This window comes from Gambusia affinis, linkage group LG02 (assembly GCF_019740435.1).
Source record: "Gambusia affinis linkage group LG02, SWU_Gaff_1.0, whole genome shotgun sequence".
Taxonomy (NCBI): domain Eukaryota; kingdom Metazoa; phylum Chordata; class Actinopteri; order Cyprinodontiformes; family Poeciliidae; genus Gambusia; species Gambusia affinis.
Window position 1 is genome coordinate 5,528,613 of NC_057869.1, and position 22,004 is coordinate 5,550,616.

Genomic DNA, 22,004 nt, shown 5'->3' on the forward strand with positions numbered 1-22,004 from the left:
GATACATAGGTTTTGTTTCTATTTTCACCTTGAGTTGCTGAGTACATTGACTGTTACTTGAACCAGCACAGATGAGAAATTTCTAGGATCATCATCTGAAAAGATAAAAGCTATAAGATTATTTCAATAAATCGTTCACAATTACTTGATATAAGCAGAGGTATTCAATTAAGTATGACTATTTTATCAAGTTATTTACAATTGAAGCCCCAGTGAATGTGTAATGCAAAACAACCTGCAACCTGTAAATGAAATGCATATAGGCTATTGCCACAAGTAGCTCTGTTCATTCCCAGTGAATGAACTAAGGTGTACCCACATGGTGTGATATGAAGTGGTATTCATCATGCAGTACAATACGATTGTTAATAACAAAAGCATGTAGATACAGCGGTAGTAGAGTGAAAAGAAAAAGGCAATAGATGACAAGTGCCAGAAAACCCCTCACGATTGAGAGCAGTTAGATTCAAAAATAAGTGTTTGAGGCACATATTAGTACTGGCTTTTTCCATGTTCAAATTTATGTCAATAAAGAATAGGTATAATGAATTGAGAGACAAATCACAACAGCAAATTGCAATTAAAAATCTACATGATTGAATTTATGTAAAAAGGTGACATTTAAATTGCACAGAAATCCAATTGTGAATACTGATAAAGGGCTGTATCAATCCCAGTTAATTGCAAATAGCAATAAAGTCCTCACAGAGGGCTTAGACTGTTTGCAGAGTGAATGATCAAACACGTTTCTGGCCTCACACCATGTAGAAAATTATTACGAGATTAAATATTTTGTCTTTACCTCTGGACTCCACTGAGGTTAGGAAAAGGGGGAAAGACATGGGTTCATGGCAGCCAAACAGTCTCTGAGAGTGCAGAAATTAAACAGAGGGTGTCAGAGAAGCAGTGATAGAGTGGTGGAGGGTTGGCAGGCACACTGTCGCAGAGTGGCAGAGAACCAGCTCAGGGGTGGCAGTTTGGACGCCGCTTTCATTTTGAAAAAAAGGTGCTCTACAAAACATGCCTCCCAGTTGACTGTGTTTTTCTGTATTGTGCTGTGACGTCTGGCTTTGTAGTATTTTATTTATTTATTTAAATACATTTATCTAATAAGGAGACACATGCAACATTACAAATAGGTTTTCCATGTTTGTTTTTATTAGGCAGTGTTTCATTATATTACATTGTGAAAGAAAGAAAAAGTTGGCAGTGTATGAAAAGGTTGCTTTAATCCTTAGTAATTTTTTCTATTTTTTCAAGAAACTTTTTGAGGTAATAGTTTTATGGGGATATTCTCATTGTATCTGCTTTGGCAAGCAAAAAGTAATGCAAAAAGGTAATTACTACTCCTTTTATAAAAGACAAAAGGGACATGCTAAGAAATTAAGAAATGCGCAAGTGCAGTGAAGTCAATGAAGTTCATAACCATCTGAGGTCTTCCGGTTCTGGTCTGCTCTGCATCCCCAGAACCAGAACCAAACGAGGAGAAGCGGCATTCAGCATCTTTGCACCACAAATTTGGAACAAACTTCCAGAAAATCGTAAAACAGCTGAAACACTGACTTCCTTTAAATCTCGACTAAAACCCCACCTGTTTAGGATTGTATTTGAAATGTAGTCAATTACAAATTTAATGATGGAAATTGACTTACTGTCATGTTTTGGTTGTTGATTCTATGTTGTAATTGCACAAAAAATCCGTAAGGGACGGTGGAGTCCCAGAGCAAAATTCGGTGAAAGAGGCGTTCTGAGCCTCTTGTCGGAAGCGAATGACTGATGGTCATTGCGCGTAACACAAACCCTGTACATTCTAGACACTAACAGGTACAATAGAATTAAACAAAAATCTGTGAGGGACGGCAGAGTCCCTGCTTGAAATTCCGTGACAGAGGTGTACGGCGCCTCGTGCCGGAAGAAAAACAATGAGTGACGGAGGGTCATTGCACATGACGGAAACCCTGTAAATTCTAGACACTAAGAGGTATCATAGAACTGCACAAAAATCCGTGAGGGGCGGCGGAGTCCGTGCTCGAAATTCTGTGAAAGAGGTGTACGAAGCCTCGTGCCGGAAGCACGTTGAAAAGCTGTTTACATTGTTTTAATTGTGTGATTGTGAGCGTGAGTGGGAACAAAAATAGCAATACACACTTACTGTACCAAATTTCATTCCAAAAAAATTAAGCATAGACATTTTTGAAAGGTATTGGTTGATAAAATTCCAGGCTAATATTCCAAATGCGCCATTTTTGGACATTTGGCACCATGTATGCAATTACAAATTTCTCACTCTTTTTAGTTTATTTTTGTTTCCCCCAACTTATATCTTGCTACAAATATTCTTTGTAATTAATAACAATGGTTTTTGAAACAATATAAGCGTAAAGTACTACTAAGAAGTACTGCCCTGGGCGCTCTGGTTATAGAAGCATTGAGCATTTGAGTCATAAAACCAAACCTTCTGGGTAGATTATCTGCAACCCATTGGTTGAGTTGGGTGATTGACAGATCCAATAGGCAATAGTATCAGGGGGTATTACAAAATACTAAAGAAATATCATTCACCAATCACAAGTGAAAATGCATTTCCGTAAACGAGGGAAAGCTGCAGCTGCGCGCAAGAGCAGGAAGGACCCTTTGAGTTTATTGGCGGTATCCAAGGAGATAGAAAAGTTGAAAATAGTGAGGAATCACATCTGTGTTACAAAAGGACAATGGATTACAGGATTTACAGTTGAAATATTTGCTCTAACACATGGATTATGACCGTGACACAACAAAGGTAGGACTAAATTTATGTTTTTAGCTTTGTGAAATTGGCTATATATTTTTTGTCTTCTGTGGCTGCTGGTTCAGTGAGTTTTTACACATAGCATGGTAATTCTGGTATTATTAGGTTTTAATCTGATCGGTAGTTTGTGTGGGTAGGACCGTGTTGCGCCGTCGCTGCTGCATGTTTACCAGGTGTGAGTAGTTAGTATCTAATTAGCGTCTAATGGTTTTTTTGTTTGTTTGTTTGTTTTTTCCATAAAGCTGCTAAGTGTTTGAGCTGGGTTTTGTTGAGGTAGAAAATACTGTTGTTATCATTTAGATGAGCTATTGCCCATTACATAAGTATGCAATATGCCTATATTGGTTACTGTATAGCATGTGCTAAGATTGATCTTGTTGGCAGAAGTTCTGCGGGACCCAAACTTGGGGCTGCTTCAGCCGACCTTTTGCAATAAAGAGAAAGCAAATTTTGTAGGTAAGATAACAACTCACACAGTGGTTCTTAGGTAAAAATTAGGTTTATGTTGTACTCTTGCAATTTTATTTTGTTACAATTCATGTACATTTTTAGCATAATGTGGACCATTGTACAAATGCATATGAGTATTTTCTGAATTAGCAAGATGTGTATACTCACAAACTGGTTATAACGGTGCTAAAAGTTTTTTTTGTTTTTTTCTTTTTTTTTTCTTTTTACTTGTCATTAGCTCATAACCTTTTGTTAGTCATCACAATTGACAGTGCCTGCTGCGGTAGCTTTACCAGACTGACATAAAAAGGCTGTTTGACAGCACTGGGTGCTCTGACAACCAAAAAGAGTCCAAAGAGCTCAAAGGGGATCTGCGAAAAATAATCCACACAGGTTGAAAAGGTTTGCCTTGGTGCTTTTATCAAAAACTCTGTCAAAAACATACAAAGTTAGGCTCAAGTGTCATTTTTCAACTGGCCTTTTGAACATTTTTTTTTCTGAACCAATATTTGACAACATTTTAAAGATTTGTCTCAATGCATGTATTTGATATTCATGTAACAAGAAAATATTTAAGTGAATCATTAAAATAGTCAGTGATTGACAAATTGGAATAAAAAAAGAGCAAACTTTCAGAAGTGCTGTTTAGCATTTAGTGTCCAGAACCTGTGACTTTCCATTCACTTTTTCTCCAGGCTCCTAATTAGACCTTGGTCTCTTATTAATAAATAAACACAGTAAAATATCATTTGTTTCCTTGGTGTTGGTGTCTAATTTTCCTTTGGCCAAACATTAGGATTCTAAGTACTCCAATGTGAATATCATGCTATAAGCTTTCAACAGTGCTACTTGAATATTGAGTATATGTCATACAACTGATGCATTAGCTGTACTTCAAAATATATGCTGCAATATCCAAGCCCTTTAAATAGATTCTTTTAATATTACCTTATTTTATTTTGTTAATTGATATACTGTATTTATGTAAACTTATTGGACAGTTTTTGATTTCAAATAAAGTAAACCCATGCTAGCGATTTTGTTCCCTGCAAAATGCCAGTTAGTTTTTCAGTTTGTTTTGCGGTCAAGGGAGGCAAGTGAGGGAGAGCCTCACCTGTCATCTTGGAAAAATAATATATATTGAGGTAATTTATATTGCTATTTTCACCTTTTGGTTTGTACTAAAAAGTATTTATTTTTCATTTAGATTTACCAGTTTTGATTTTTTTTTTTCTTCAAAATCGCTAATTTTCACAATTTCCATTCAAATATTCGAAAGCGAAGCTGGTGAGGCAGCAGCAAGCTGAGACTCACCTGGGATTGCGCAACATTTCGCTAACTACGCTGGCTGCCATTTGATGGCAGCACGTTCCTCCTGTCTGTACCTCACCAATAAAATGGTTAAACATTTAATATAGGAAATGATTTTCCATAATTTTGCTCATGTACATAATGTGATGCCCACGGGTGTGTGCCCACAATAGAAAAAAAGGAGTATGCATTTCTTTAAATGTTCATGGGGTTAATGACGATTGGTGTAGTAACAGTGTTTCACCAGTGGGTGGCGCAGGGAGACTCAGAGCTGCCTGTTGCTCTGCCGTTTCTCATAAGCTGAGATAAATTGGAGTAACACAGACTGCGTCTCCGTGTGCTCATTTATATGCTGTTTTTCAGGTGAGGGAAACCTTCAAGTTTATTTTAACAAAGTATTTTTTTTATTATTTGGTACTGTTCGAGAAACGTTTAAGGAAATGCGTCAATGTGTGAAAGATATTGAAAGAGTTTTGTTGTGTTTCGGAGTCAGCAACGGTTAGAGGAAGTAGCTAACATGCCGTGGTGCCAGTTGGTTAGCACACTGTAACGTTGGATAATGGCGGGATATATCGGTGCAACCACTAACAGTAACCGCTCATAAAGGTAGTTGGGCTATATATATTCCATGGTATGAGTGTAAAATACTGTTATCAGGCTCTATGGTTTATCCGTGTTCTAAAACACAGTGGTGGAAAGTTAAACTGTGATTTAATGTATTCACTTAGTTAAAATACTTTGAATTCTAAGATAGTTATGCCAGTTACAATAACTCTAAGATACATGCTCATGAAATATGTCTCTGTGTGTGATTAAATGTGCAGTTAATTGAAGGTACAGGTTACCTGAGGGAATTGTGACAAAATATGATGTTCTGGGATTATTTCTGGTTTAAGGAAAGCTAATGCTGACGTCTATGTCTACTTAGATGGAATATACAGCAAGTTACTGAACTATAAAGTGGGCTGTATTGACAGTTAAATGAGCTGGTTTGTTCAATAAATAAGCTGAGAGAAATTGGAGTAACACAGACTGTGTCTCCGTGTGCTCATTTATATGCTGTTTTTCAGTTTCATCTGCTGACGGGTCCGGAACCCCGGTACCCGTTACAATAATGTACAGTGTTTTTGGTCACCAAAGTGCGTGTGTAATGCAATTCGTGCGCTGAGGAGCAGTCATAAATGGCTGAGAACAGATTTGAGGTGAGGTAGATGGGTTTTCTTACCTCATGGCAGGGGGTGCTTATGATCCCAGATATTGGTTTTGTAATTCCACAACTACATTTTTTAAATGAAATGTGCACGTTGTCAGTTGGAGTTTATATGTAAAGAATTCAGAAAAGAAAACTGCTGTTAGATTAGCAGCGGTAGCTAATCTACAACTGCAACAGACTGAATGTTCTGTACTTTGTCCAAAATATTTGTGTTTTTTTTGGTTTGAATCCTAAAACATTGTTGTCAGTTGCTATGGCAAAGAATCTGTGTGTAGCTTGGCTGATACAGAAAGCAAGAAACAAGTGGTTTTGAGTTACACTTCAGTTTTTCCAATTGCTGTGGAGCATAGCATGGGATTAATACCTACATTTCCCAGTTTTATTGAGTTAAGGGAATTGTAAAAATATAGTCTTTCTGTCCTCCAGTGTTGTGCACATGCGCAAAATTTCTGTACGTAAACAAACATGTTTATATTTATTGTTTTATATTTATGAATCTGATTAAGTGAATCCCTCACCAGCTGTGAACCTCATTGCACGTAACTGAACTCCATATATCATATCATATATCAAATCAACATCTGCAGTATGTACGTAACTGAGATTTGTTGTAGAAGGTGAATTTGCAGGACAGAGTATATGTTTTTATGTTTTTTCTAAAAGTTGTCATTCACATGTGTTCTTTATTGCTTTTGTACTTTGTTAAACTGCTAAAGTTTTAAATGACTCATTTATAACGCCATCTATGACATGGATGGTGACAAGGATGTTCTCAGTATCCAGAAATCGCCCTGGATAGATCATTTTTATTTTCAAAATTATTTGTATTTTGTTACTTTTTTCTACTGATCTCTTGCAGATTTACTTTTTTTTCTGAAGATAAAACAATATCAAAACTGTCAAGAAAATTACTCTGTATGAAGCTATCAAAGTTGTGTTTTTATTTTACATTTATCGATCCTATTTCTGAGTCTGTATGCCTGCATGTAATTGTTTGGAGCAGGTTTTGCTTCAATGTAGTTTCACACAAAAAACAGCAGCAGCACAATTTGCACCAAAAGATAAAGAAATGAATGAGTAGAAATGGGCAACTCACTATATCTGTGCAGTCCTATTTGTAAAATTTTGTGTAAAAAAGAAAAAAATGTTCTTCTGTCAATTCCAAACAACTTCCTGGTGTTAGATAAGTTTGGTAGGTGACAATGCAAATTAGTGGATAATTAGTTCGAACTAATTATCAGAATTTGCTTAATAGAAGATTTTTTAACTCCTATATTTAGGATCTTTTTTACTTTCTATATTTAGAAATATAGAAAGTTATTCTATACATACATGCACATTCAATACATATTATTATATTGTACATTTCATCGAACATATGTATGCACAGGATGATGGGTGATTCCACAAGGACCTACAATCTCATGGACTTTGTGGACTTCCAGAAAGTAAAGTTCCTCAAAGCATAGCTCAGTGCATGTGCTAGGTTCGACAGATGACATTTGCATCATTTTTGAAGAACTGAAAAATTTTAGTACTCTGCAGCATTTTTAGATGGTATTGGACCTGTTGAGGCACAAACGATGTGGTAAGACCAGTCGGCAAGATGAATTCTTGGTACAAGTGTCTTTTGATGGAGATATTAATGATTAAGTAAATACCAACACAAGATTAATCTTTGTAGGAGTCGGTCTACATATTTTAAGAAGTGCATGTAAAACAACGTCATTCACTAGTGAACGTTGCCAGCTTCATGACACGTGTCTTTGTTTACTTGTGAAATATTTCCACTTCAGTTTTTGTCTGTCTGATCTACTTTTCTGATGTGTTCTCTGTTCAATTTTTCAGTTGACTCTTCCTCACAATAATTGTTTCCTGTCCCTCACTGCTTTATTTCTCGTATCCTTTATTTTTTGTGAGCTTTCTTTTTTATCTTAGATCATTTACAGGGTGTCATCCTTGAACACAGACTCTTCCTTTTTTGCTTTTCTGTTTCTGGGCTAGTCTCAGAGTTTCCTCTTCTTGTGTTTAGCCCAAAGCTATCTAACCTAAGCTGTTCCTGCCCTCTGGTCTTTTCCATTTTTAACAACTTGAATTTTTTGACCCCCTCAGAACAAGAACTTCCATATTTTTAACCACATGGTGCAGGTGTTTGTGTGTGTTTATTTTCTTATGTCTCTTGACTCTAAATGAAAATTTCCCAAACCTGGGAGCAAGTGTAACCTGTGGATCTGGTTTTGTCCAGTGCCTCTCTTTGTCTCTTTAAGTCACTCAACAGTTCATTTTGGTTAAGGTAAAAGGGCAGGACATAATTTTGGTGCTTGTAACTTTTCACTTCTCCAAAAAAATGTAAGCAGCAAGTAAATCAGGCTTCCAGAGGATCCCAAAGTGCTTTACGTTATGCATTATCAAACGCATTTCTAACATTGATGATAAAAATAGATCTCGGGGTAAAGAAAATGTACAGTACAAAGAGTGAATTCCTGAGGTTATCCTATAATGATTGAAAGTGAATAATATTAAGAACACCAAATTTTGTAAACATTTCAGCATTGAGAATAAAACTTCTATAAATCTTAATCCAAAGCAGGAATGAAGGTATAATTTAGATTTACCCTTAGAGAATCATATAAGATGTATGTAAAAATATATATTTAAGAGGCTTTACTGTGACTTTGAAAGGGTTTTCTTTCTTTTTTTTTTTAAGGCTTCTTGATATACAGAAGAATATAAATGGAGCAGTGATTATCAACATGAGTGTTGGGTTACTTATTAAAATAGGCTTTACTTTTACACATTTTAAGTAACACGGGGATATGAATAAAATTGTAAGTGACATAATTATGTAAAGCTCAATGATTTTAGAGAGCTTAACACTGCAGGATAGAAGTTGGATCCAAGATGACATTAAAATGCACCTGATATTAGGTAGTCACCTCTTATGCAAAGGTTAAATCTGTAGAAGGAAATCCATCCAGCCATCCATTTTCTGTTCACCCTTGTCCCTAATGGGGTCGGGAGGGTTGCTGGTGTCTATCTCCAGCTATGTTCCGGGCGAGAGGCGGGGTCACCCTGGACAGGTCGCCAGTCTGTTGCAGGGCAACAGACATACAGGACACACAATCATTCACACTCACACCTAGGGAGAATTTAGAGAAACCAATTAACCTGACAGTCGTGTTTTTGGACTGTGGGAGGAAGCCGGAGAACCCGGAGAGAACCCACGCATGCACAGGGAGAACATGCAAACTCCATGCAGAAAGACCCCGGGCCGGGAATCGAACCCAGGACCTTCTTGCTGCAAGGCAACAGCTCTACCAACTGCATCACTGTGCAGCTCTGTAGAAGGAAACCTTCGTCAAAAATTTGAAATGCAGATTAGAATTTGCTAACCAAAAAAATCAATTAAACAAAATAATAGAGAGATGGCTTTATTGAAAAGGCTGAGCGCTTCTCAAATTTTCTTTCCTGTCTAAAACTGGCAAATTGAAATATTGGATGGAACAACACAGATACTGATGCACCACTGCTGAAAATATTGATAGTACCACAAATAAAGAACATTTCTGAGCACTGAATTGTGATGGGTGACGGGCTATGACTATGCATAAGTTAGAATTATGTCATGTTCAAAACATCTGTGCTGTATAAACTCATACTGTTTAAAGCCATGTTGATTAATTGGATTGTTTAATCTTTTGAGAGTAAGCCAGAATTTTCAGCTACTTCTGACATTTTAATCATACACTTAGTTTTGAATCATTGGTGGTGTTCCATTTAGTTCTTCATTTTTAACTTTATATTTTCTGTTTTAACTCTAGGCATAGTGTTGGGAATTTTTAAGGTACAAAAACAAACTGTATTTTGACTGCTTGTTTTCTAATCTCAGATTTTTGCCAAGTTTTGACCTGTCAAATCTAATAAATATAGAAAACTGCATTGTAAAACTGATGTGAGCAATCGGGGGGGGGGGGTGCATGCGCGTTGTGAGGATCGTCGAACGGGGAGGGGGGTGCATGCGCGTTGTGAGGATCGTCGAACGGGGGTGCGCGCGTCAACCCTCGGCATCCGGTGTACGATTTTCAAAATAAAAGGTCCTCCAGACTCAATACATAGAACGGACATATTTTATTAGTTCTTGCGCGGCCCGGTACCAATTGGTCCACGGACCGGTCCGCGGCCCGGTGGTTGGGGACCACTGGTCTAGACCAGTGTTTCTCGATTATGACTCTCAGGCACTCCTGCCCTGCATGTTCTAGGCATTTCCCTTCTGCCACACACCTTGATCAAATCTATGTTATTAGCAGGCTTCTGCAGTACTTGATGGCTTCAGAAGAGGTCATGCAATCATTTGGATCTGCTGGAATAGAGGCTCATCTAAAACGGGCAGAGCAGGGGGGCCTCAGGACTGGAATTGAGAAGCACTGGTCTAGACCAATCTAGAGAATGATTGTCTGATTCCGACTGCCAGCTGATTTAGGGATGCATGTTAGTTCACTGGAAATCAAACAACATTTTCTTAGTGTATCATTGTGATGCTCAGTCTAAATTAAGGTCTTATAACTTGATATTAAAAATCTGCTCTGTTGCTCTTGCGTGAAATAAAGCAGGACATAGACGAAGACAACTCTTTTATAGGTAGTAATGACGACCCCACAGAAAATTTAATTCAAGGGCTTTAGATATTTTGATCCATACTTCTCATGCATTTAAATGTCAAGTTACATAAATATATTTTTCAGCAGTATTTCACTGTTGATAAAATCAAAATAGAATCTGAAGAACACAAACTTTGTTGAAGGACATGTTTGCAAAGCATCAGTCACAGCACAAGGTGAGAATAACAGAAGTTCCTGATATGGTTCGTTTCATTTATTTGTTGTGAGAAAATGTGACTAGTGGATTGTTGGAGTGGGGCTGCCCAGAAAGCAGTGTTCAGGATGAAGATAAAAGACTTCAGTTTGGAGATAAACATATGAAAGACTCATCAGTGTTAAATATTACACTGTAGTGTAATATTAAGCTACACTAGTAATATTAAACTACATTGATGATGCTGATTTTTGCCTTTGTTATTAATAGATGCTTACTCTATAAGAACTATATGATTACTGTCTGTTTTCAGCTAAATAAATGATCAAAGTTTACCAAACAATTATTTTGTGTAGAATAAAGGCAATTAAGACATGAGAATAAAACTAAAGTATTGCAGCTGCCACCAAATGACAAAATGTTTAATGAAAATAAGTGTTGGTACCATAGGTGGTATTTTGTTGACATTTTATGCAGATATTGCATAAAACAGTAAGGAGAACTGATATAGACAGAATTTCTTACTAACTTTCTAAATAAAAATATTGCTCATTTGTAAGTGATTTTGGCCAAAGTTTTAAAGGAACAATGTGATTAGTTCAGACATCAACATGCAGCTCTAGAGCCACAAGTTGCTGACACCTGACCTTTGGGAGGCCATGACTTCACTGCAACAATTTTGCAGATCATTTTGAACAGGATCAACAGTTTTTACAAGAGATAGTTTCTCATGGGTCCCACTTAATTTGAGATTTAATGAAACTGCTAATAAAGCCCTGTGTTGTTTGCTGTAAACATCAAAACCACCAGGCATTTTGTTTTGTGGCTTTAATGTCTTAGGATTTTATGGTTGCATAAAACCTGTGTATGAATGGCTTTTATTAGGAATTTTGAGGTACAAATGTTATCTGAATTTAGATTTTGCACTTTAAATGATAAAACAAGGACATGTTTTGGCATCTAGTATGTGTCTAAATACTAAAGGGAGCAGCGATTTACTGCTTTAATCACCTTTCTATTGGTTTTTCATTCATTTTTACAGCCGCCATCAACCACCAAAGGCATGGTGTATGTTCAAATAGTCTTTTTCTGTGTACGTTTTAGAACAAATGGCTGGCTCACATCCTCAGAGGATCAGTCAATGACTTAAAGAGCTGTCCATAGTTTTGCTCCATCCAAGAAACAGTCAACAAGATTATATAGACAATTTTTTTTCCATCTAATCATTCTAGGTAGTTCAGTCCAGGGTATCACATTTCAACTATTGGCCTAAATAATGGCCTAGCTGCTCAAAGTGTTTTCTCTGAGAAATTAAGTTAGCAGTCATCAGTTATCAATTCTTTGTAGCGTCTCATTATTTAGCTGTAAGCTGATTTGTCCAGACACTTTGTGTAAGCGTCAGCGGAAAGCCTAGTGAATGCTCCTGCAAAAAACGCCTACGTTGAAAACACTTGGAACTGTGACAAACAACGCTGGTCAAGGACCAAGTTTATTTTGGCAGCATCACAGTGATCCGGGTTGTATTGGAAGTTACAGAAGAAAAAATATGGGAGTACTGGCATCAGTATTCCCATATAGGTCTTAATAGCCATAAATTAAATAATGTGTATTTAATAACTCTTCCCAAAGAACCTGTTTGGAACTCATGCTAGGAAAAAGCCTTTTCTGTTCACCAGACACTATTAGGACATGAACTGGACCTGTGGTCAGAGAATATTAACATTCTGGCAATGAATACTACCGTATTTTCCGGACTAAAAGCCGCTACTTTTTTCCTACACTTTGAACCATGCGGCTTTTCTGTGGGGTTTTCTTCAACCGCCAGGGGGCTCTTTAGCAGGAAGGGAATCATTGGAAGTCAAAATTGGAATTCAAAGAAGAAAGTGTTAATGTTCAATTAGAACAAGCACATGCTAGCACTAGGTAAGACGGAGAAATTTCTTCAAATTCATATGATGCAGCTTTTAAGTTGAGGGCTATTGATCCGACAGTACAGGAATGGAAATGGAGCCGCTGCATGTAAGCGCAACACGACCAAAACCCTGGTTCGGCATTGCGGGCTGCACCTTAATAAATCTAGCAGATTTCTTAGAACGCTGCCCTCTGCTGCAGAAAACTGAAAGCGGCGGAGGTACCAGCGGCTTATAGCCCAGTGCGGTTTGTTTATTTATATATATATATATATATATATATACTTTTCCAGTTTTTATTTTAAAAAAAAGTTGTAGGTGCAGCTTGTAGTATGGTGTGCTCTATAGTCCGGAAAATATGGTACATGTGGGTAAAACTATTTAAAACATCTCATTCTCACAGTTGGGTATGGAGGAGAATCTGTAATGCTGTGGGCCTCTTTCAAATGCTCTGCCAGGAATATTGTTAGTGTATAGCATTATAGAATATGTGATACCAGTACATTGCATTTAAAAGTTGCTTTCCTTGACCAAATCCACTGAAAATGGGTTAACACAGACATGGTTCTGCAAAGACAAAACAGTTTGTCTTCAAAGGCCTTGAGAATCTATAAACGTAATACGCTCAACACACAGGGAATGACGTCATAACCTCTCCAATTTATTTCCCAGTGAACTTGTGCAAAGAGGTGACAGTTGCTTTCCCTCCAGCTGAGCGGCTGGCATAATTCATTCATGTTAACAAATTACGCCAGCCGTAATCTTTAACACTTAGACATGCACAAGCAAGCTGGCGGCGTAAAAGAACTAAGTTGAAAAGTGTTGAAATTTTTTTGCTGTCGCATGGCACTAAAACCAATTAGTGAGGCTTTTATTAACCCACCAATGAGTGGAGACTGCAACCACTTTCAATATGGAGGAAACCATCATTTTAGCTGTTTTTGACTTTCCTATATCACATGACGCATCACACAGTGAATATCAAGATACACATGAAAAGGCAGCTGTATGAGAACTTGTTGGTGCCAGGTTGAATTTGTCCAGTAAATTTTCTCTAGTTTAAGATTAGTGAAGTCTTATCTTAGCATGTGTATTTTAAATAACCTACTTTATCTAATATTATTTGCTATCACTGCTACAGAAGACTTACCAGAAAGATTTCTGTAAGATCCATACTTCTTAGTCTGTGACTGCTTCAAGAACCCCAGTGAGACTGGGTTAATAAGTTCACACAACATTTGTGACTATTTGAAATGTCTAATTAAAATAATGTGGAGTTTGCAGGTTTAGGAAACCTCACAGGATTGAAGACATTAATCTCAGTTAATAATTACCATCTGATAAATTTATTCTGCAGTAGGCACTCAGTGGTAAACCTGCTTGACCTTAGCCAGGCTTCAAATATTATTTATCATGTTAATATAATTGTTAGACTTGGGAATAAGGTTGATATTTCCAGAGCACCAACTGGCTGCATCGGCTCTCCCCTCCAGCATGAAAATGTTCAGTTTCCATTGGTGATTATGCATCGTCCTCCTCTACTCCATTTTAGTTAACCTTTGGCATCTGCTATTTGTCAGTGTTTGTAGTATTTTAACAATAAATCAATTTAAGCCACAAAAATCACCATAAGGAGTCAAGTAAAAATTATCACTGCATTCTTAAAAATATAAACAGCATGCATTTTTGACCAGTATCGTATATCATCATTCCCAAAGCTAGCAGGTCAGTTTTGCACATTATTTCAAAAATCTTTTGTAAAAGCTTTAAACCAGGCAGAGGTTTAATGCAGTGATAAGGTTAATCACATCTTTCAGCAGTAGCAGAAAGCTCATGCACCTACTTCGTCAGACAAGTCAAGAGTGACCTCTCATGTCTACATGGAGTCAAAGAGGTTGCTGCACACACACCGGCAGAACAGTGATAAAAAGGAAATGTCGCCTGTCCTTCATCAAGAGCTTATCAGTAGTCTGTCTGAACAGCTTGGAACATCACCGAACTCATTTAACAACAGGGGCAAGAGACATGGCACCCATTATATCCACGATCTCTGAAGCAGAAGATGAAGATAATGAACTACTCTTTGGAGGTAACATGCATCATGGATGTCTACTAAAAATACACTGTTGGGTCTGAAGGATGCAGCATCTATCTTTTCCAAAAGAAGTTATATTTTGATTTGACAGACCACAGGGTCATTTTTAGTTTTATTTTTTTTTTTTTTTTTTTTTTATGGATCTTCTCCAAATTTTACTTGTATTGGTGGGTGCAGTGGCAGACTGTGTTCCAAGGTTTCCCATCTTATTGCCATTGTTGATATAAAATGTATCTCTTCCTTCATTACCAGCCACTTCAAAGCACAAGGTTTACCACCATCAGGAGTGGGCTCGAGTGGAAAATCAGCCTGGGAGGTTGGCTTGAAGAGGCCTTTTATTGGATGGCACAATGGAACCATAATTTTAAAACAGTAGGGCACTATTTGCAGTATAAAAACAAATGTTTTTTTCAACAATTAAAACTACTGTGTATGCATTTAATGACAAAATAAAAATCTGTCAACAAGTTTATTAAATAAGCACCTAATAAAAATCTAAGCAAATATTAGGGAACAAAAAACAACCTTCAAAGTTATCTTTACTTATTACATCTTGCAGTGAAATGTTTTTTTTTTTCTTTTCAAATGACAAAAGGCTGAGGGTTGTTTCACAATCCTTAGATCTTAAATGGTTATTAAAAATAAAAAATGTTGAGTATTTATGAGAAAACAGATGAGAATAACTAGATATATAGCCTTTATCCAGAGTTTTTTTTCTTGGAACACTTACTAAAATGTTTTGTTTTACAATACATAAATGTTTTTTTTTTTTTTTTTTACTGGTCTGTCAGTATGAATCTTGTTTAACGGATTAAGCAGATTAATCATTTACACACCAATATTGTTGATCAGCCCCCTTTAATTTTCTGAACACATTCAAAAACACAGTGGCTACACAGTGGGGCGGTTGGTAGCACTGTTGCCCTGGACCAAGAAGGTCATGGGTTTGTTTCTGCACGGAGTTTGCATGTTCTCCCTGTGCATTTGTGGGTTTTCTCCAAGTTCTTTGCATATATCACATGCATGCAAAGCTAAAGGAAATTACTTCTTAGGAGTTGGTGCATTGTCATGTTAGGAGACCCCCAAGAGCTAAGATTAAAGGAAATGAGACTAGGGTGTGTCTTTTATAGGGCTAACAAAGGGAATTACAAACTGTTCCTTGATGTCATTTTGTCCTGCTAGCTCCTAAAGGTAGCATGAGAAATGGACCAGCTGTATTTTGGTATTAATAAATGGAATTTGTGAATTCAACTCACTGATTCTTCTTCAACTTCATATATCAAGAAATTATTATGGAGAAAGGATTTTTCTCCACATTGGGTAATTTAATATGTTCTTCTTTCTACCAGTCTTTTTCAAATTATGAGGGACTGCTTGTACCTCTCATTAGGATACAAAGTATCAGACTGACCCAGTCTGATGTTTGATTCCCTGTGAAGCAGCTGTCATGATGTGCTTTATGGGCTGAAAATAAAAATAAAAGCCAAAAACAAACACATTCCAACAGGTTTAACCTGGTACTAAACCTCCTGGTATCCAATCCATCCCATTTGACAACCATTCATCTTATTTTATTTTTTGCACAGATAAAATAAGATGGAAATCCTTAAAAAGCATTTATGTTTTTAGTACTTACAATAATGTGATAAATCCACAGTCTCTTTTTCCCTGACCAAATTTATTGAATTGTTTGTAGGCAGTCTTTTTCTTACAAAGGATGGTGAACCTCTACCCCTTTTCTGTTTACAACAGTCAATTTGTTTATTTATGAGAAAATTCAAATAAAAATTCTATAGCACTGAGTTTATCTTTTCATTTACATTTAAATGAGTAGCTGAAATTTAATATCTTAATGTCTGGTCTGTCGTGGAAAAAACATTTTAACGTAAGTGTGGATCAGAGAAGGTAACAAATTTAGCAAAACCTTGCAAAAATACAGAAGGATAGGAATCTGTCAAGTCTACTCTATTTAGCAGTTCATTCTGGCTGTCTTTTATAGGCTCTGGTCAGTAGATCTTGTTACAGCAGATTATCACTGTGTTTGTGGTTCTTTTCTAACAAAGGGAGGAGTTGACTAACCTATAGGTGTGAAGTTCTGGATTGTTATGCACCAAGGATATTGTGGAGATCTCACAGATGCTCTTGCCATTATCCTTAATGAATACAGAGGAGTTGTGTTTGAAGTTAAAGAGAATAGCTTTGATCCTGATTATGTTCTACACCGTGTGCCAAATTATTATGCAAGTGATATTTTCTCATTTTCTTAAATGGTCAATGCAAATGATGGTCAGTATAATTTTCCAAGTCATGAACTATCACAGAATAAATCAAATTTTACTGAACAAAGCTCCCCATGAGAACATTATTTATTTATTTATTTATTTTTTCAAAAATAAGAAATTCAAAATGCACTGTTCCAAATTATTATGCACAGCAGATTGTCTAAACATGTCATGGATTATAAAGAACTGCAAATGGTCATTCTTTGAATGTGCAGCATTAAGTGGTCACATGTACTAAAATCAAAAGCCATTTAAATCAAAAACGTTTCAGCAGACCGAGTTACATGTTAACATAGGACCCCTGCTTTGATATTACCTGTACAATTCTTGCATCCTTTGAACTTGAGTTTGTGGAAAGTTTTTGCTTAAATTTCTTTGCAGGATGTCAGAATAACTTCCCAGAGCTGCTGTTTTTCATATGAACTGCATTCCACCCTCAGATCTTCTGTTTGAGGAAACTCCAAAGATTCTCAATAGGGTTGAGGTCGGAGGTCAGAGGAGGATGGTGACCACACCATGAGTTTCTCCCCTTTTATGCCCATAGCTGCCAATGACACAGTTGTATTCCTTGCAGCATGAGTTGGTCTGTTGTCATGCATGAAGATAATTTTCCTACGGAAGGTACGGCTCTTCTTTTTGAACCATGAAAGAAAGTGATCAGTCAAAAAGTCCATATATTTTGCTGAGGTCATTTTCACACCTTCAGGGACTGTGAAGGGGCCGACCAGTGATTCTCTCCCCATGATTTCGGCTCAAAAAATGACTCCACCACCTCCTTGCTGACGTCTCAGCAGTGTTGGGATGTAGTGGCCATCCACCAGCAATCCACTACTGTGTCCATCTGGACCATCCAGGGTTGCACAGCAGTCTTCAGTGAACATGTCTGTTTGAATATTAATCTTCATGTACGGCCGGGCCCACTGGTTAGGGGTGGCCGAATAGTGGGTTCATACACCGCAAGCCTCTGGAGGATCCTCCACCTTGAGCTTCCAGAGGCACCAGCAGCTTCAAATAACTGTTTGCTGCTTTGAAAGGGCATTTTAGTAGCTGCTCTCTTAATCCGATGAATTTGTCTAACAAAAACCTTCCTCATTATGCCTTTGTCTGTACAAAACCATCTTTGTTCTGAATCAGCCACAAATCTTTTCACAATACGATAATGCTTTAGTTTTTGTTAAATATAAAATGTTTTCATACCTTGTCATATGGCACTACACTATCTGATGATTTTCGTCAGCAGAGAGATCCTTTCTCTTTCCCATATTGCTTGAAACCTGTGGCCTGCTTAATAATGTGGAACATCCTTCTTAAGTAGATTTCCTTTAATTGAACTCACCAGACAAACTAATCAACCCAGCTCTCTGAAATTAATTATAGTGATTCAAAGAGCCCTAACACACAATTCCAATTTTTAAATTTAAAATTGATCTTTATGACACTTAAATCCAATTTGCATAATAATTTGGAACACTGTGTAGTTTGGGTTAGTAACATAAATATTTGTCTTGAGAATCAAGGTCCAATCGCCTGCTTTTCTATAACAATAAGGTGCCATTTAAGCCAAACCAAGCATTCGACATGCTGAAGTGAATAAATCTTCATCAGTGTAAACAGAGTTTCAGTATAGAGTAACATAAAATCGAGTAATAGGGCTGAAACGATTCCTCCAGTGATTCGAGTACCTTGATTATTAAAATTCCTCAGGGAAAATTTATCTGCTTCGTTAATTTATGTTTGATTATTTAATCCACCGTGTTCTGGCCGGGTTATCACTTGCGTTGTGCAGCGCTCTCACTTCCGCCTGAGTTGTTGACGAAAGTGTAAGTGGCATCACGTCCAACTTTCAACTTCGGCCTGGGAGGATTTTATTGATTCATGATAATGTCCGGGTTTTTGTGGTTTTTCGGGGGACCAATAAGCGTCCTTTATAATGACGGGAAAGAGGCCTGGAGTACAGCAGCCTTTCTCCTCCGGGAGCTGCTGGTTCAGAGCGAACGGCGGGATTATTTATACAGATGAGCGGATAGACTGAACACTGCTGGCGGCTGTGCTTTAGATGCGTAACTTTACAAACGAGCCGGAAAATAAATTTCATATCATTCCAGTCGCCACTAATGGGTGGCGTTGCATACCTGGTAGATGTGTTTCTGTGTGTGACGAACGAAGGTGCCAAATCCCGTCGCTATTCTTGCTGAACACAAAGCTGTAAAGGTGAGAGTTCATCTATTAAACTCACTGAAGACGAATACATTACTGGTAAATTGCTGTCATGTCTTCCCTGACTTTACTTAGTTAGAAGTTGGAAGATCTCCTGGAAACCTGTTTCCACTCTTCACTGTGACATCCTTTTATCTCGGAAGAGCTTAGGCCATGCTCATTGATGCCAAATTCCTCACTCAGTCCATCCATATCAATGTGTTCCAGACAGTAAGCCTATGCTGCTTCACTGTTTTCTTCATAGGATGCCACAAATGTGAGGGTAAGTTTTAATTCAGTGATTCAGCTGGTTAAGGAAAACTTTTCCATCTGCCACACATTTCTTACCATGTTTACATATTTATTGCTCATTTTGTATTATATTGGAAAGACTGACAAAAATACAGTGATGAATTTAAAATGATTAGGTTTACAAGGCTTTCGACTGGTATGAAAACATCTTCAGTGAATACAGATGCTCTTGTGCCATTCTTTCCAAAGCATTTTCACAAAATATTTTTTCTCCCCAAGACTGAACATACTCCAGACTACTTTTAATTAATGTCAGGAGAGACAGTCACATTGTGACTTTCTGCCACAGTGGAGTGTGTCCTTCAGATCCAAAACTTCCAGAATTCCTTTAAGTGTTCTTCTGGAAGAGGTGCTAAAATAAAGAAGCAACCTTAAAAGAGTGGGGCTCTCAGGCAATTCACACATTTCTCATCCTTTCACACCTCATCTCCATCTTTTTCATGCATTTACAAAAAATTCACAGCAGATGACAGCATGCACTGCAGTGCCACAAAAGTGTTTTCAGGTTAATACTGAAGAATTTCTGATATAAATGACTTATAGTTCATTCGTGTACTGGGTCACATAAAAGTTATCTCAAAACTTGAAAGCTCGGATGAGGGCACCTGCAATGTCGAATACCTGCCACAGTTTTCACATTATAATATTTATGTATCTGAAAACAGGATTCTTGTTTCTTTCACGGGGCTTCAAACAAGAAGGTGTCCTAAACCTACCTAGTTCATTTTAGAGTATAAATTGCAACTAAATATTATGTGTAAGGGGCAGATATTCACAGGATGGATTTTAATAAGAATAATAATAATACAATTTTAAAAAACCATTTGATTCTCATTGTGTTTGAGGCATCTTATTTTAAACCTCTTTAATTGATGTTGGTCCACAAAGCCTAATGGACCTTACCACAGGTGCCGCTTTTCATTGGCTGATGCCCATTCTACGTGGTAGTGCAGCTACCATGTGCGCCGTCTCACAGACACGCTTCCCGTTAGCTAAGTACAGCATAAGGACAGTACTGATACAACTTCTACACTTTGAAGCATGTCTGCTACACAGTCTTACATTAGCTAAACAGATCAGTATGCAATGTGTACTGCATTTGACATACACTAAAGATTTTATTTTAGCAGAAAAGGCTTTGGACTAAACTATTACTTGTGTTAGCCACTCTAGCACCAAGTACAGTGTATCAGGCCTAGGCACACTCAAACATTTGCTAACAAACCACAGGAATCACCCATTGATTTCAAATGTAACCTACAAAACGATGAATGCCCGACTTACCCAGCCTTGCAGGAAAATAGGCATCAGTGATCTTGTCCACAGCTATATTGATGTAGAGGGTGTGTGGATCTGCCGTTTTCCTCATCGAGCAAAAGCATTTTGTTGTGATGTGCACAATGTTGGAGGCATCACGTGGCTCAAACACCTCATCCAAAAAAGATGACATGAGCATCATAGTTCCTCTGTCCATTGTGGTAACTGACATATTGTGAAAATCCAGTAGAAATGATGCACTAATCGAATCAGAAATACACTGCAGAGAATCGGTCGAAGTGGAAAACACCATGTTTACATAGAAACAACGCGCCACCAGGCTTTGTTTGTTAGACTTGCGGCCAAGTGGGATTTTCTAGGTCCATTGTGGGTGGAGCTTGGTAAGGTCCATGGGTAGACCAGTGCTGCCACTACCTTTGCACCTTAATTATTGCCTGTTTGCTCATTTGTGTTTGACTGCTTGCTGATTGTATCTTTTCTTCTTGAAGCCAATGTTTGCAATGCTACAGGACATATGGCAAAAATTCATTGTTGAATTTGTGTTCTTTTAACTTTTTGGCATTTTTTAATTCATATTTTTTCCTGCTACGGCCAGTTTGGTCAGACTCTTAGTCAATTCTAGCTTAACCTATAAATACTATTACTTGAAATTCCCCATGAAGGAAAGTGCATAATTACACACTTTTTGTTTTATTTACATTCTTTCCTTTCTTTCTTTCTTTCTTTCTTTTTTATTTGTATAGCACATTTCAGCAGCAAGGCATTTCAAAGTGCTTTACATCAAATCAAACGCACAAATACAATGCAACATTCACAATGCATACATTCATAATATTACTGAACTTTTCAATAAATACCAAAGTTTGATATATTTAGTTCAGCTCAGAAAGATGGCCACCATGATTGAAAAACCTGCAGCTCATGAAAGGTCTTTAGAATAATCATGATGTGGAAGATACATGTTTATTGAAGTGAACCTAATGTATGGCAACTAAAAATATTTCCCTGGCTGTCTTTATTACATATCAAGTGCTTTATGTTTTACTTATCCTGATGAATTGATGGACTGAAATGAAGCTGTCTCCACAATGACTAATCATTATGTCAAGGAATGCTCCTTGACTTGTCAGTCATCCAGACTTTGACACTTATTCTGTCAAGTGGATTGAAAAAATGATCAAGACTCTGTTTTTAAAAATTATGTAGGCTGGTAAGATATGATAGAACCCCCTGCCTAAAATCAGGAAATTTGATTTTTTAAAAATTTATTTTATATCACTTAAAGGTCTGGTTCCTTTTTTCACTCTCACTCCAGCATAGTTATCAAATATCTTTTAAGTATGCACAGCAGCATTAT

General features: G+C 37.2%; 1 long non-coding RNA gene across 1 annotated transcript in view; it reads left to right on the forward strand.

Annotated features, from left to right (window-relative positions):
- The first annotated feature begins 2,601 nt into the window (after positions 1–2,601).
- LOC122845806 overlaps positions 2,602–22,004 on the forward strand; it is a 28,277-nt gene continuing 8,874 nt past the window's right edge. The window contains exons 1-2 of the long non-coding RNA XR_006373138.1: positions 2,602–2,779; positions 3,173–3,244. This is a non-coding gene — a long non-coding RNA (uncharacterized LOC122845806). The remainder of the gene's footprint in view (positions 2,780–3,172; positions 3,245–22,004) is intronic.